We start from the raw sequence: 16,841 nt of genomic DNA on the forward strand, positions 1-16,841 counted from the left end.
TACATGTTGCAGTATTTTTTGGGTATATGCCCAGGAGTGGTATAGCCGGGTCCTCTGGTAGTACTATAGTACTTTCCATAGATCTTATGTCAAATACCAGAGCAGGCGACAATGGATGCTCCGAAAGACTGGAGGGCCCCACTGAAAGGCGGGACCTTGAAAATGCAGATGAGAGGGACAGACCGAAAAATCTTGGATAGTTCCAGCCTCAATTTGGATTGTCGCATATTCCTCAAAATGAAGCTTGGGGCACAGCCAAAGGACAGATAGAAGATTCTAGAAAATGTAAGGAGAGAGAAAAGGCTGTATTATTAGTGGGGAAACAGAAAACGAGCCAGAAAGACCAGAGCAGAGTTACCAGAGAGGAATTTTGTAGGGCCAGGTAGCCTGCTAAGGATCAGGGGAACGTTAACTCTGTCAGCGGATCAGGGGAAAGTTAACTCTGTCAGCAGAACAGGCTTGACCAAAGTGGCTTTGGGGTCGGCTGTGGTGCTGTATCATCGCTCCAGTGTTTAAGTGTCTCTAGTGCTCCAGTCTGATCCACCCCCACACGGCTCTAAACCAGGACCTGCTGAGAATAATGAAACCCTTACGTTAAGAGCTTTGAACTTCCAGGAGATTGTTAAAATGTGCTTAACTCTTGATCTTCACAACCGAGACATTTTTAAATGCTTAAACCGTTTTTTATCATAATTTTGCTTTTTCGACAAAGTATTTTGAGATAATTTTTTAATGGAAGATGCCATATAAAAATAAATTGGTTTGAAATGGCAGAGGCTTTAAAAAGATTATCATAGATTGATAAAGTGGGTCACCTCCTTACGTGTTTGGCACCATGCCCAGAGAGGGAAAGTTAAAAAAAAAAAAAAAGAAAAAAAAAGAAAAAAAAAGAGAAAGAAAAAGAAAAGAAAGACGTAAAAGTTGGCAAAGGGCAAGGGGCATTTAGCTCAGAAAGATGAGCACTGAAATGTTCAAAGGGGACAGTGACTTTTCACCTGGCAAGCATTGACCTTTGTCCTCATGCCCCAAATACATTCTGGCAGAGAAACACTGCGACACTTTTAGATTTCTGACAGCCAAAGATGGTGTGGATCTTAATGAAGAAATAAAAAATACAGCACAGGCATATGATTGCCTGTGCTTAATATTCCAGGAAAGCTGCGGAAGTGTTACGGGAGGCAGGATAAAGGCCCTGGCCCCTGGGCAGTCAGGACCTGTCTAGAAAGCTCCCCAGCCTGTCAACAGATCGATGCTTGCCTCACAACAGGCCCGAGTCTTTGGACAACAATGACTATGTCTCTTCCAGCAAGACTCTTTTGAACATTATTGCATTAAAATTCAATATTGATCAGCCTCAGAATTCAGGCTGAGGGCAGATATATGGGCAGGGGGACCAGGATAGTGTAACAAGTCACTGTGGATCTCTGAGACCCTGTGGAGGGGAAGGATGGTTCAGAAGCAATCCCTGACCTCAAAGCCGCCTGAGCGATTTGCTGAAAAGCCATTGTCTTTGATCTTACCTTAGACAGGATGTGTCAGGGTCTGGGACTCTGATCAGTGTTTTTTCTCTCTAGAGTTTTAAGCTTTATCCGTGCATTGGCATTTAAATTTGATCCATTTTGGACAGATGATTGTGGGTTAGATGATATACATCCATGAGTAGGAATTTAAGAGACTTAAGATAACACATAAGGACATTCAAGCCTGTTTTTTCCCCGCCTCTTCCCAGATGCAAACCCTGTTGGCCAACCTTTGCAGCAATATTTAGTGCCTGTCAACCATGTATCCATCTGCATGTGCATAGATCTCTATGTGTATGATAATATGTACCCCTGAAAAGAAAAGAGCAAAGATAAAAGGACTATGCACATACATGTATACATATGAGAACATATACAGCTCTATAGCTACACATTTAAGATAGAAGAAAGTACAGCCATTATATACACAGATAAATGAGTTTTCTTTAACAATTTTTTTAAAAAAACTTTTTATGTGTATGGGTGTTTTGCTTGTGTGTACACATGTGTACCATGTCTGTGCCTGGTACCTGGTGAAGGACAGAAGAGGGAGTCAGATCCCCTGAGACTGTAGTTACAAATGCTTGGGAGCTGGGGATAGAAGTCGGGTCTTTTGCAGGAGCAGCCAGCGTTCTTCACAGCTGGGCCATCTCTCCAGCCCTTACTCCTCCTTTAGAGCTGAACTCAGAACAACCTGGTTAGTTTTTGACTGTTGACTTGATGTTTCATCATTGATCAGAGTCTTCCTGATGGGTGTTGCCACGACAGACAGTGTTAGCAGGGATATTTTTTGTCATCTTTGTATGGGAGGTGAACCTAACACACTGTATTAGATCGACTTTTGAACTTCCAGTCATAGAAAATGAGCTCCGGCTGTGTCAATAGAGGAAGAATTTGCTAGAGGGCTCACAGAAGGTGAGAGTGTCAAGAGAAACCAGGAAAGGAGTCAGATCAGTCGATGGAAGGAACTGGTACTGTCCAGACATGCCGCCTGGATGAAGAAGCCCCTTGGTGGAAACTGGAACTTCACTTAGCATCCTGATGCTGCTGTCTAGTGCCTCTGGTACCTTTGCCTAAGGAGATGGTATGTGAGCCCAGTTTTGTGTGTGTGCATGTGTGTGTATGTGTGCACATGTGTATATGTATATGCATGTGTGTGGGTGTGTTTGTGCATGTGTGTGCATGTGCGTGTGGCAAATGTCAAAGGCTCTCATCTTGGAGCTTATGTAAGATGTCTGGGCTCCAGGGGAGTCTGGGACAAGTCAGAATAAAGTGACAGTGAGAGTTTTCTAAGAGAGTCAAAGTCTCACATAAATGGAGATGTGGTCACTGGATTTCTCCTCAAAGCAACACTATACCAAGGTTTTGGGCACAGAGAATTTCCTTGAAAGATGACCCCAGGAAGCACAGGTGAAGGCCTGGGGAAACTGAGGCAGGGAATGAAGGAAGGTCAACAAGAGATGTCTTAGTGTGTACCAACCAGGGCTATGTCCCCTTGTGGAGGTCCCAAGGACTTGCATAATAAACACACTAGAACTGACCCAGGAAAAGCTAGAGGCTGTGTCCCTTCACAGCACATCCTCTGCTAAGGTTCAACCCCAAGGGTCTTCTTCCCCATACAGTCCCAAGCCAGGGAGAGAGTCCACGAGGCCTGAGGTGGGGAGCATCAGAGGTCTGGTAAACTCAGAGGTTGAGAGTGAGGGTGGGTAGCCGAAGTGTCTGCTGCCGTGAGCTCATCTGTGGACTAGGCAAAATTGGTTCGTGGGGAAGACCTCAGAATAACAAAGGGGGATGGACAGACAACCTCATTGGTCAAAGCACTTGCTTTACAAGTGTGAGGACCAGAGTTTGGAGTCCCAGCATCCATGCAAAAAGCCAGGTGACTACTGGCCAGGTATAGTGGCATACACCTTTAATCTCAGCACTATGGAGAAAGAGGCAGACAGAGCTATGTGATTTCTGAGGCCAGCTTGGTCTATAGAGAGTTTCAGGCCAGATAGTAAGGCCTTGTAAAAATAAAGGAAAACAAAAGCAAAGCAGAAAAAACACCAGTTGGGTTGATCTCAGTGCTGGGGTCAGGGGAACACCTGGGACTTGCTGACCATCCAAGTTAGCTAAACGGGTGTGCTCCAAGTTCAGTAAGGACTTTGCCTCAAAAAACGTAATATGGGAGTGGCTGAAGAAAACACCTGATGGTGGTGTGTAGCATCCACACATGCATGCACATGTACTTACACACACACAAACAAGTACACACACATGCGCTTACACATACATACATGTATGCACACACACATGAAGAGAATACACGTGTAAGCAGAAAGTTAAAGCTAAGTATGTTTCATCCATCGATTGTTGAACAAATACCTTCTCAATGCATTTGATCACTACAAAGACTGTATGAACAATCGATAGAGCAGGCACTGTCTTCTTTGTTTATTATCGACAGACATCAGCTAATACGAGGATGCCAGACAGCGTTTGCTTCCTTGTCAGCCAGCAGGAATGTATTTCTATATGCCATTTTTTTTTCCTTCTTTCTGAGCTGTACTGATGAACACACATGAAATCGTGCCTGCGCCATTAGGTTTGATGAATCCATATAATTGCTGCACAAATATTTTGAATTTAATTGCATGCAGTGTAGTTAATACTCAGTCACCATTGCCAATAAGGGAGGGGGGCATTGGCATAGATAATTCAAAACATTGGGAAATCCAGAATCCTTTAGGGAGGCTTTGATGGCCCACATTTGACCCAGGGCAGTTGAATCACCTATGTAATTCTATTTTGTTTAAGCTAGGAGGAAAATTTATTTTCACTTGAAACAAAAAACCATGGACTGATGGGGCAGAAGAATCGGAATATGTTCTGGGTGATGGTGGCGGCTGGCACTCTAAGTTTTCAGCCAATAGCCACTTCTGGATAATGTAGAGTTCCATGGCTCAAATCTCATTAAGTCTTGTCAGACCCTCCCTCTGTGCTGCGCATGCTTATTAAACACCAGCCACCATATTAAACCATGCACAGAGATGAGATCATTCCGTCTTTATTGCTACCACAATTGGGGGTATAATGTGCAGAAAAATAAAACTTCTAGAATAAATGTTAGAAAAAAAAATCTGTTTTTCCTCCCACCTGGCCTCTACTCCCAAAATGATGACTCTGAGACTAATTATTTATTAATAAATGCTTAAGCCATAGCACTGGTTCCCTGCTAGCTCATAACGTATTTAACCCGTTCAAACTATCCCACGTCTTCCACATGGTTAGTAACTTTTCCTTCAGTCTCAGCCCTCTTCTCTGTCAGCAGCTCCCTCAGCATCTCCCTCAGCGTCTCAGACTCCTTCAAGGTCTCCCTCAGCGTTTCTTTCAAATCCCCCTCGAATCTCTCCTTTTACTCTATCCTCAGCTTAGCTACTTGGTAGTTTATGTTCGCCTCCCTGGGAAAGTTGCCCTTTTATTCTCTCACTATTTCCCAGAATCCTCTCTTCCTGCCATTGTCCCTCCCACTTCCTCTTTCCTGCCTCAGCTCATTGGCCAGAGGTTTTTTTTTTTTTTTAAACAGGTGTTGCTTCTAAGAGATTCTCTCTACAAATAAAACTGGGTGGTTGACGTTGAGTTTCTGCCAAGTTATTAGGTGAAACTGTAAAGCCACTAAACTAAGGAGTTTCCCCATGTAGCAATAACAACAATGGTACGCCATTGATTATTGACAGACCATGTTGGCGCTGTGGGACAGGCTGCAGTTAGCACTCTCATATCTGGGCTGAGTTAGTTTCAAAGTCAGGGCTTCCTTTACACAACTCATCCTGGGGTCTCAGGGAACCTTCCAGAGCAGTGCTTCCTAAACCGTTACGTGCTTCTGAGCTGTCTTGAACCTTCTCGATGTTGATCAGGGAGATCTGGACGCTCTGAAGGACATTCACGGTCACACTTCGGGGCACCCGTTAAGGAGCCATTTTGGTTAAGTGTTTTTATTTTAGCTTATTTTCTTTGCAGTTATAGCAGGTTTGGGAAGGGAGGGGCTCTTTTCCTGTGTGAGTGCCCTAGGGTTGTAGGCGGTGTGTGTGTGTGTATGTGTGTGTGTGTGTGTGTGTGTGTGTGTGTGTGTGGTCACTGGCCGATGTCATCTGTTACTTTGTTAGCAGTCTGATTCACACATGGTGGACACTCTTGGCTTTTTCACAGGCCACCTTGGCAGCCCCTTGTTTTCCTTCCTGGAGAACATACCTCATGCATTAGCCTTCTGGAAAGATTGGGAGCAGTCAGTCCTTATGTGTAGCTCAGAACCTCTTAACACAGATGAATTTCCATCTGTGGGCATTTAATGTCTCATGCTTTTCTGTGTCGTCTTTGACAGCATTAAGCAGTCAGAATTCAGGCAGAATGACATCACACTCAGCCTTCGTTTGTCCCTCAGAGGACACCATAGTTCATGCATTTACTTTAAGCCTCATCCTGAGGATTAACATGCAAGCGGAGGGTAGCTTATGTGGACTCATGGGAGCTGAGTTGGATTTGAACCTAAGCTTTCTACTTACTGATTTTAAAATTGAAGTTTTGGGGTAGCAAATGCTGCAGGAGTCCTGAATCCTGACATCCGGTCACTGGATGAGGGAGGTGTTTTCAGGATCTCAGGCTGTGTTGATGGGCTTCTCAGGCTACCCTTTGAACTTCTGGAGATTTCTCCTACTTCCTGCTGGCTATCTGGGACCATCAGCATGAAGTAAGTAAGTAAGAAAAACAAAAGTTAGTCATAAAAGAAAGACGTGTGCTTCTTTCTTACGTTAAACAATAGAGAAGAAAGAACTAAAGGGGAAGCAACAGAAGCAAAGGCTCACGGCTTCTCATGAGCATTTCTAGATGCTTTTTTTTTGAAATATGTATTTAAGCAGATTTAATGGCAGTCAGGTTGAATTCTGTACACTTCAGAACATATTATATATAATGTTCTTCAACTTGCTTTTTTCCTTACATGCAATGAAACATTACTGGTGGCTAGTCGATGCCATTGTAAGCCACTTTGTCTAATTCTATTTGGCGTTTGAGAATACATGTTTACGCCCTGATCTGGTCAGTCTCCTCTTGATGAAACTGTCTTAAGTGTGGGTTTCCTCAGCCCATGATTCTGGTTTTTGTTTGTTTGTTTTTGTTTTTTGTTTTTGGTAGCCCAGGCTGATCTTGAACTCCTTAAGTAGTTGGGGATGTCTTGAACTCCAATCCTCCTGCCTCTGTTTCCTGCAGCAAGGATTATAGGCATGCACCATGCTTCTCTAAGCTTCCCCATGTTTGTGATTTATCATGGGAATGGACAACACAGGAGAGCTGAGGGGAGGAACCGTGTACCCCTATGGTCCTCCAGGAATGACCCTGGGGACTCAGGTTCTTGAATGGCAGGTCACCAACCCAGCTGATCTCAGTAAGATGCTAACAGTATCAGCTAAACATTACTTGGCCATTGGTTTTCTATGGCAGCCATATTATGATGGGCATTCTCTGGTGGGTGTCTCTGTGTGTCCCCCAAAGTTCTTAGATATGAAAATTCTAGGGTGAACCCTGTGGTAGAAAGACTAAGCTCCCGCAAAATATCCACTCTCCTTACTGCAGAACAATTTGTTGGCTACACCAACACACCCTGTTTCAAATATGTCTCTGCTGTCCTGAACAGTTTTGATCAAGAAAATATAAGTGACATCCAGGGACCATCACACAAGATGAGGCAGAAAGATTGTAAGAGCTGGAGATTGGGGAGGATGGCTGTGAAAGAATCTTCTGGACATGGCAGAACTGCTGTACTCATGACTCACAGCAGCTCTGGTTGTTTGTTCAAGGTTCAGGCAATTAACATCCCAGTCCCAAGGGGGAGGGGCTCACAAGGCCCCACCCCTATCTGAGGAGCTGTTGGCTGATTGATGGAAGGGAGGTTAGTTTTCTTCAGGATTGTGGTTGCTGGTCGATTGTCCATGCTGTGGGGGTTGGTCCCACACCCACACACAGGGGAGGGAGCTCAGGAGGAGTTGGAGGGGAAGCTGAGGGATGGACATAATCAAAATACATTGTATTCATGTATGAAATCTCAAAGGCTGAGATATAAGTGTATTAATATATGTGGAGTACCCACGATACAACTCACAGACCATATGAAGCCCAAGAAGAAAGAAGATCACACACCAAAGTATGGATGCTACAGTCCTTCTTAGTAGGGGGAAGAAAAGAATCTCTGGGAAGTAGAGAGAGACAGGGATCTGGGAGGGGGAGAGGAAAGGGAGAGAAAGGGGGGCAGTTCAGATACAACAGAAGACGAGGGGGAAGTACAGAGGGTCAGGAATTTGAAAGGAGGTGTGTAGCAGTTGGGTATGGGGAACTAAGGGTAGCCACTAGAAAGTCCCAGATGCCAGGGACCCAAGAGGTTCCCAGACCCAAAGGGAGGACATTAGCCAAAATACCCAACAAAGGAGAGATAGAAGCTGTAGAGACCGTATCCAGTGGGTAGGCATGGCCCCTAGTTGAGAGATGAGGCCACCCACCTACCTCAAAAGCATTAATCCAGAATTTCTCCTGTCAAAAGGAAATGCAGGGACAAAGAGTGGAGCAGACACTGAAGGAAAGGCCATCTAGAGGCTGCCCCACCTAGGGATCCATCCCATCTGCAGACACCAAACCCAGGTACTATACTATTGCTGGTGCCAAGAAGTGCTTACTGACAGGAGCCTGGTATAGTTGTCCCCTGAGAGACTCTGCCAGAGCCTCACCAGTACAGATGCAGATGTACACCAGACTGAGCACAGGGACTCAGGACTGTAGGAACTTAAGGGGTTTGAAATCCCATAAGAAGAACAACATATCAACCAATCAGACCGCCCAGAGCTCCCAAGGACAAAACCATCAACCAAAGAGTACACATGAGGTACCCATGGCTCCAGCTGGATCTGTAGCAGAGGATTGCCTTATTGAGCATCACTGGGAGGGAAGCCCCTTGGTCCTGTGAAGGCTTGATGACCCAGGGTAGGGGAGTGCTAGGGTTCTGAGGCAGGAGTGGATAGGTGGGTGGGGGAGCACCCTCATAGAGGCAGTGGGAGAGGGAGGGAGTTTGTAGAGGGGAAACTGGGAAGGAGGATAACATTTGAAATGCAAATAAATAAAATAACCAATAAAAAAGAAAAGAAAAAAAATGTGGGTCCCAAGGATAGAGCTCAGGCCCTCTTGGTGGCCAGCACCTTTATCAATAAGCCATATTGCTGGCTCCACCATGGCATTCCTAATACAAGGAACCCAGCCCCAGGCCCACTGGCACCTGACCACAGGGAATGGAGCCACTGAAGTATGATCATCTGCTCTCAGATCTACACAGGCAGGAGAGAGGTCAATCCATTTATCATTAGGTCAAAAGCAACCAAGAAGTGGTGTATGGATCTGGTGATGTGTTTTATGTAACTGTGAGGGTAGCAGAAGCCTGATGTCCCAGTTAGGGTTTACGCTGTGAACAGACACTGTGACCAAGACAACTCTTATGAGGACAACATTTAACTGGGGCTGGCTTACAGGTTCAGAGGTTCAGTCTACTCTCATCAAGGCAGGAGCATGGCAGCATCCAGGCAGGCATGGTGTAGGAGGAGCCAGGAGTCCTACATCTTCACCTGAAGGCTGCTAGTGGAAGGCTTGCTTCCAGGCACCTACGATGAGGGTCTTAAAGCCCACGACCAAAGTGACACACCTACTCCAATAGAGTCACACGTACTCCAACAAGGCCACACCTTCTAATAGTGCCACTCCCTGGGCTGAGAATATACAAACAATCATACCTGAGATGATTTTGAGTCTTGTTAACAACAAAAGTACTAAACTTGTTTGCTTTCCCTGCACCAAGATGGGAAAGATGCTGCAGAGGGGGAAAGCCAGAGACTGCATGAGAAATATCATCTGTAGGCTTCCCTTTCATCATGCCACGTGTCTGGGAGAAGCCAGGTGGAGAGAAAGGAGGTGTTGGGGATCACAGGGTGAGATGGAGCACTGGGAGTCTGCACATGGATATTGAAGATGCAAGGTCGCTCCCTGGTTTGGAGCTGTCTTAAGAGCAGGTGCCTGGGCTCATGGTGCTGGCAATGGAGTTCAGAACTCTACAGATGGCGTGGTTCTGTGCACATGGAACTAAGGCATGTGTGCGCACGCGCGTGTGCACCGGACTGGCATCACTGTGGAGACTCCTCTCTGAGATACTGTTATTGCTTTTATCTTTTGTGCTGCACTGGAGGGCTCTTTATTTTTGAGTGGAAAGGAATTCTCTCTGTCTCTGTCTCTGTCTCTGTCTCTCTGCCTCTGTCTCTGTCTCTGCCTCTGCCTCTCTCTCTCTCTCTCTCTCTCTCTCTCTCTTTCTCTCTCTCTGTGTGTGTGTGTGTGTGTGTGTAGGGTGTGAAGGGAGGGGCATGGGAAGGCTGGTAATGCATAGACTCTGATTTCTAGTAAACTACAGCTCATTTCAGCCCTACGGTGCATTAGCTAGCTATTGCTACAAAATAAATTACTCCAACCCCGGTGGCGTCAAGAGATAATAAACACTCACCACCTCCCAGTCTCTTACGGTTGAGGTTCAGAAGAGGTCAGGCAGGGTGGCTGTAGTCTGAGGTCTCTTATGAGATCGCCATCCAAACGTCCATTGGCATCTGGTGCTTGATTGTGACAGACTGGGGTGGGGAGGGGTCAGCTCTAAAAAGTCTGTTTCCCACGTGTGGTAGCCTGGGCTAGGCTGTTGGCAGGAGGCCTCAGCTTCTCTATACTGATATTTTCATGGCATGTGGATGCGGTTCTCAGAGAGAGCTTGGGAGATCTAGCTGGGCATATGGTACAACGTTGCTTCGCAACTTGTCTCAAAAGCCATGCGTCATTACTTCTACAAGTTTCTGTGCAGTCCAGTTCTCCTTCATGTGAGCAGGGTGGATTAGTTTCACACGGTATAAGGGAAGGGGTGATTTACTTCAGCTCACAGTTTCAGAGGGCTCAGCCCATGATTTCCTGAACAGAACAGTGGAGGGTGTCCGTACCCATCATGGCAGAAGAGGGTAGGTACAGTGAGTGCCAAGAAGCAGCTGTGGCTGGCACACCTCAAGGCCTGGCTTCCAGCCACCTGCTTCCTCTAGGTTGGGCCCAGGTGTGCAGCAGTTTCCTCTGAATGGATCCTTCCTTCCTGGAGGGAGGAAGAAAGGCCGGGTGTTGAGTGGAAGGGAGAGCCGTCCCAGGTCTTGGAGACGGGAAGTTTACATGATATACGAAGCCCCTCCTCACGGCCACAGAAGGTTGCTGAGGAGGAGAGAGGAGGGAGGGCTGCCTGGAAGAGACTCTGCCCTGAGGAGACGTCACAGAGTGCTAGGGGGCACCTTCTGTGATTGGTCTCCGTGCTGGAGTGAGCTCTTCTGTGATTGGTCTCCGTGCTGGAGTGAGCTCTTCTGTGATTGGTCTCTGTGCTGGAGTGAGCTCTTCTGTGATTGGTCTCTGTGCAGGAGTGAGCTCTTCTGTGATTGGTCTCCGTGCTGGAGTGAGCTCTTCTGTGATTGGTCTCCGTGCTGGAGTGAGCTACTCAGCTCACGGCCTTTGAGGTGTCTCTGCTCCTGTGAGTTGACTTTCACCCACACTCCTCTGAGCAGCGTTTATAAATTCTTTGGTTCCCAGCGCTGGACTTTGGTGGAGTTATTGCTGTGGTCTGTCATCTGTTGTTTGCCATTTGGAAGGAGCAGATGTTTGTTCACGTCTCCCCAGGAAAAGGCTCACATGACACCCCACCCGCCAAAGAGATGAGAACACCCCTCAATCAATAAAGCATCCGAAACATAAGCTTACAGAGACTTTCAGGTTTGATTGTAATGGGTATAAGGACATGAGCAACACTAGTGCTCCAGGGCCATGCTGGGGCTGTCTACAGGACAGACCTACTGTGTGCTAGACACTGCCTCCAGGTGCTTTACCTTCTTCCTCTTCAGAGAGGCCATGGTTGTGAGAGGAGAGAGCTTCTATGGGACCCTCGGGGTCAGAAGGTTTCATTACTTTGTCTAGATCAAGACATTCCTGATTGGTAGAGCCAGTATGGCATCTGACCACTGTACATTCCCACTGGCTTCCAGATCTTCAGAAAGGCTTGAATGGAATTCTAGCTCTTGCCATGATCTGCCCTTGGCTTAGCAGCACGCCCTATCCATGTTCTTGAAGACTGGGTGCAGGCCCAGCGCAGACCCGGGTGCGGGCTGGCCCAGCATACATCCCTCTATGCTTCTTTTATCATTTCTCTTTCCTAGGAATTCCTCAGATCTTGGATTCATATAAAGGTGGGTGGGGGATAGGTTCTGCTATAGTCATTCGATGAAGTGCTGTAAAAATTGTGCATTGAGTGTTTGTATGTGTGTGTACAAATGCCACAGTATATGTGGAGGTCACAGGTCAATTTGAAGTCATTGCTTCTCTCTGTCCACAGAATGGATCCCAGGGATCAAACTCTGGTCACTATGCTTGAAGGTGAAGGCCTTTACCCATCAAGTGACCTCACTGGATACAAGTTATTCTGTTGTTTGCCGTTTGAGCCCCAGGTTAGCTAGTCTAGAGCTTCCAGGGACTCTCCTGTCTCTCTCTGTCTCCATTCCCCATGGGGTTATATACATGTGCTACCATGCCTGGCTTTGTGTGAGCATCATGCTAGTGTGACAGACCCTTTAGCCACCGAGTCATCTGCCTGGTCCCAATCTCATTTGTAAAATCAGCGGAAACAAATGCCTCTTAGAGGTGCATGAATTGAAACAGGCAACATCCGTCAAGCATCCATCAGTTCAAACCGCATAATGAGGGTTTAGCAATGTTTCTGAGGTCTACTCAGGCACATGGGATGGGTCTGGGAAGCATGGACATTCAAGTTGTGGGTCATTAGCACCTACCTTAGTGCCTTCTGCCTCTGAAGGGACAATCTTTCTGAGACAGCACACTTTAGATTATGACCCAGTGGTAAAGGAGGCTCATGGGAAACGGGTTTTCTCCTTAATGGCCTTAATAGCATCCGAGAGAATTAGTTTTCCCAGACCCAATCTTGATGTAGTTATTTGCAAAGCAGATGTTTGTATAGTTAAAGAAGGTGATATTGGCTTCCTTGGGTGTATAAATAAGTTTCCAAAACACTTCTCTCCCCTCTCTGAGTGCGAGGTTGTATGATCGCTGCAGATGTGCGGGCTGCTGGTCCATGGGGGCATGGAAGCCACAGAACCCTGGCTTCCCTTCACCAGAGGAACACACTCTCTCACAACTTAATTTCCAAACGCTAATGCAAAGCAGGCTTATTTGCTTTGACAGGCAACTGTGGGATAAACAGAAAGGGGCAGATTTATATAGTCAGCTAGCATTCTGCCTAACAGGGAAGGAAATGAAGGCGTGTAAATCAGAAGTCTCAGACACCATGAGCCTTCCCCTAAAGACTTTTGTTTCCAAGGAACCCCCAAAACAGAACAAGAGAATACTCTCAGAACACCAGGAGAAATAAATATTGATTGGTCAACTCATAATTATGTCATTCTCTGCACATAATATGATGTCACTTGGAAAACAGAGGTGTCATGGACCCTCATTCCTTTGTCTTTTAGGGTATTATTGTCACCGTGGATCTGATGGTCACATTTCAGGACTTTAGACCAGCGACTTGTCTCTCTCTGCACTTGAAATGTTCCTAGCTCACAATATGGTCTTACAGGTGAAGACAATCAATACCGAAAGAGGAGACTATTAATATAGCTTTCCTGCTTTTATCAAGGCCCCGTGTGTCTTTGGAATAAGTCAGTTCAAATAAGAAAATAAAATATAGATGTAAGAGGCCATTTTGGCTGGGTGTTGTGGTGCACACCTTCAATCCCAGTGTTCAGTGGGCAGAGGCAGTAGGTGTGAGTCTATAAGGCCGGCCTGGGTTATATAGTGAGAGCAGACTTCAGAACAAACAGACCCCTGGTCACAGTGTTTTGTTACGGTGTCAAACGGTAACCACTGAGCAATCCCCTGTCCCTCTGTTTCTCCTTTTTTTTTTTTTTTTAAGATTTATTTATTTATTATATGTAAGTACACTGTAGCTGTCTTCAGACACACCAGAAGAGGGCGTCAGATCTCATTATGGATGGTTATGAGCCACCATGTGGTTGCTGGGATTTGAACTCGGGACCTTCAGAAGAGCAGACAGTGCTCTTAATCGCTGAGCCATCTCTCCAGCCCCCCTGTTTCTCCTTTTAAAGGCACTGCAGACTTTAAAATTTTTATGTTTTAATCCTTTAGTGGAATTGTCACCGCAAGGAGCTACAGCTGCCCCACGTGTCCCTGGGTAAAGATGGAGTGGGCCTAACAGAACCTCCATTTTGCTCAATATGCACCAGAGTGAGGCTCCATACTGCCATTAATACTTTTATTACTGGTGTTTACTGGGTATAAGGTTGGAGGCCAAGGGCAACATGCGTGACCCTGGAAGTATGGTGAGAGACAAAAGACAGGGTGCCAAGCTGCAAGTGAGGGTAGACCACTCTGTGTGATTTCCTTGCCGACCAGTCCTGCTTGGCACAGCGAGGCTGGGCTGCCTTGTGCCATGGTGGCTCACACTGAGGTTAGATCTCTGTTCTTACGTCTGTCCAGGTCTGAATTCCAGCAGCGGTCCAGCGCGTTCTGGAACTGTGTTCCCTCTGCTTCGTGTCCACGGCCATGATATGGAGTTGTCCCTTGTGCTGAGCTTTGTCACAGGGGTGGGTTGGGGAATGGACTCATTCTCTGATTAATAAATGGCTCAGCCCTCTAATTTCATGGGAAGCATCAGTCCTACGGAGCTCTTGTTAATTCTATTTGGTTTGTATTGCGGCTTGGCCCTGTAGTGGTGGCATCACACCCTGAGGACACATCGGGGAGGCAAGGGTGCCACAGCTCTCCAGCTTCTTTTTCTGCTAAGGAATTTCAAACTGTGTTTCCATCGATTTCAATTCAAGGAGTCTGGCTGGTTGACACCGTGGGCTGGGCCTTCTCCCTCTGACTTGATTGAGACAATCCTCCACAGTTACCCACCAGCAGACAGTGTAGACAATTGCCGAGACTCCCTTCCAGGGGATTCCACGCTGCGTGCGACGAGTTGACAATTGAAGCCAAGCACCACAGCGGGTCTCTTGCAAAGACAGAAAGCCACCAGAGCTGAAGTTCAACCCTTCTCCTCCGTGCCATGGTGGGAATGTGAAGCCCCCCACAGGCGCACACGGTTTTAGACACAGCTTCCAGCTGGTGCTGCCATTTTGGACCAAGGTGTACAGCTAGCAGATGGAGGTCTGTAGACTTGGGACTTGAAGGTTATAGAGCGCACTTCCTGCTCGGGCTCTCAGCTTCCTGTCCCACCTGCATGTGAGCAGCCTCGGCCACACCTTTTTGCTGCAGTTCCTGGCATGGCAGACTGCACCGCCACAAGCCGTGAGCCCAGGGATAGCTTGCTCCCTTAAGCTGTTTCATAGGAGAGGATCTAGAATGGAAACAGTATTTAGGAATTAGACCACATGGCCCCACCTTTTCTTTAATAGGATTTCCTGAGACAAACAGAAATTGGATCTCTCTCTGTCTCTCTGTTTCTGTCTCTGTCTGTCTGTCCCTCCCTCCCTCCTTCCCTCCCTCCCTTCCTCCTTCCCTCCCTTCCTCCTTGTCTCTCTCTCCTTTTCTCTCCAGGACCTCATGTATCCTAGGCTTGCTTCTGACTCACTATTATTTATATTTACTGTTTATTATTATTATTTATTATTGATTATCTGAACTCCTGATCCTCCTGCCTCCACCTCTCTAGTGCTAGGATTATGCATGAGCACCACCACACCCAGCCTGGGCTCTGGTATCTTAGGCTTTTAGAAAGGTAGTCTCCTGCCGAAGTAGAGCTAAAGTAGGCAACTAAGTGGCAAAGCTGTTGGTTGAGGACTGTAAATTGTAGCCTCCGGCTTTTCCTGGGTAGTCTCTTGAGGCCAGTGTACACTCTCCACCAGGAAGTGCACGTGCAGGGCGCCCTCTTACTGCCTCCCTTGTGAACAAGGCGGAGGCAGGGACATCTGTTCAGGAGCAGCAGCTGTGGCTTGTGATGCTGGGAGTGAAGCCCCTCCTTCTCTGGTCCCCCCACCCCTTCACTTTAACACAGTTATTGAGGTATAATTAGCACACTATAAATTGCGCATATCTAATTGTACAGTTCAATAAGTTTTGACATATATATGCATTTGGGAAATGAGTACCACAATGAAGGTAATGAACAGTCTATCACCCCAAACTTCCTGGGGCCCCACAGCGCTCCATCCTGTTCTCTTCATAACCAACTTCCTGATAAAATCATTTGCTTTTTTCTCTATAATGTTTTTGAAATTTATTTATTTTTATTTTATGTGTGTGTTTTGCTCGCATATATGAATATGTACCACATGCATGCAGTGCCTGAGGTGTTCAGAGGAGGGTGTTTGATTCTCTGCAACTCCACTAACAAATGTTGCAATCCATTGCATAGGTGCTGGGAACTGACTTTGAGTTTTCTGCGAGAATTGCCATTGCTCTTAACCACTGAGGCATCTCATCAGCTCCTTCTCTAGACTTTTAATGACAGGAATTCATGCAGCGGGTGCTTTTTGTTTCTTTGTTTCCTTTTGTTTCAGTTTTGAGGCTGATCCCGCTCTCTTTAGGTTCTTAGCCCATTCCTTTCCATTCTGGAGTCCTGCCCTCTTCCACTGCATGAACATGACACAGTTCAATTATCTGTTCTCCCATAGAAGAGCAGACATATTCTGAAACACTTATGAACATTTGTGCCTTTCTCTAGTCTCTCTTAATTCTGTTTTTCAAAGAGTAGACATTAAAATGGTGTCTCTCTGTGTGTGTGTGTGTGAGTGTATTGTATTTTGTATTTTATTTTTCGGTATTTAGGATTGAGTCTGTAGGCAAGTAAAATGCTTGGTCATTTAGAAGTCTTGTTTGCCAACTTTTGTCTTAGAATATTTAGACCATTTACATTTAGTGTGACCACCACTCATGGTTGCGTTTAAACCTACCACCTTACTACCAGATCTCTATTTGTCTCAAATATTCTTTGTCCTCATATGTGTAGGGTTTTTTTTTTCCATTTTTTATTGGTTATTTTTTTTAAACTTTTATTGCATTATGATGAGAAAAGTTACATGATTTCAATTTATCTGAATTTGTTAACATTTAAAAACATATTTTAAGTAAACAGAATTAAATGACATTATTGTTTCCCTTTTGTACCCCAACTCCTCCCAGAGACCCCCTTCAATACCCACAATATCTTTTTTGTTA

At 46.0% G+C, this 16,841-nt stretch overlaps 1 long non-coding RNA gene across 2 annotated transcripts; it reads right to left on the reverse strand.

Annotated features, from left to right (window-relative positions):
• Positions 1-13: 13 nt before the first annotated feature.
• LOC116092551 lies at positions 14-10,857 on the reverse strand. 2 transcript variants are annotated; one of them, XR_004119313.1, is made up of 3 exons: positions 10,084-10,857; positions 6,065-6,230; positions 14-276 (listed from the first exon to the last, which is right to left on the reverse strand). It is a non-coding gene; the product is annotated as an uncharacterized LOC116092551 (long non-coding RNA). The 2 variants fall into 2 exon arrangements; XR_004119312.1 differs by lacking the exon at positions 14-276 and having other exon boundaries at positions 5,226-6,230.
• Positions 10,858-16,841: the final 5,984 nt, after the last annotated feature.

This window comes from Mastomys coucha, unplaced genomic scaffold (genome assembly GCF_008632895.1).
Source record: "Mastomys coucha isolate ucsf_1 unplaced genomic scaffold, UCSF_Mcou_1 pScaffold15, whole genome shotgun sequence".
NCBI lineage: Eukaryota > Metazoa > Chordata > Mammalia > Rodentia > Muridae > Mastomys > Mastomys coucha.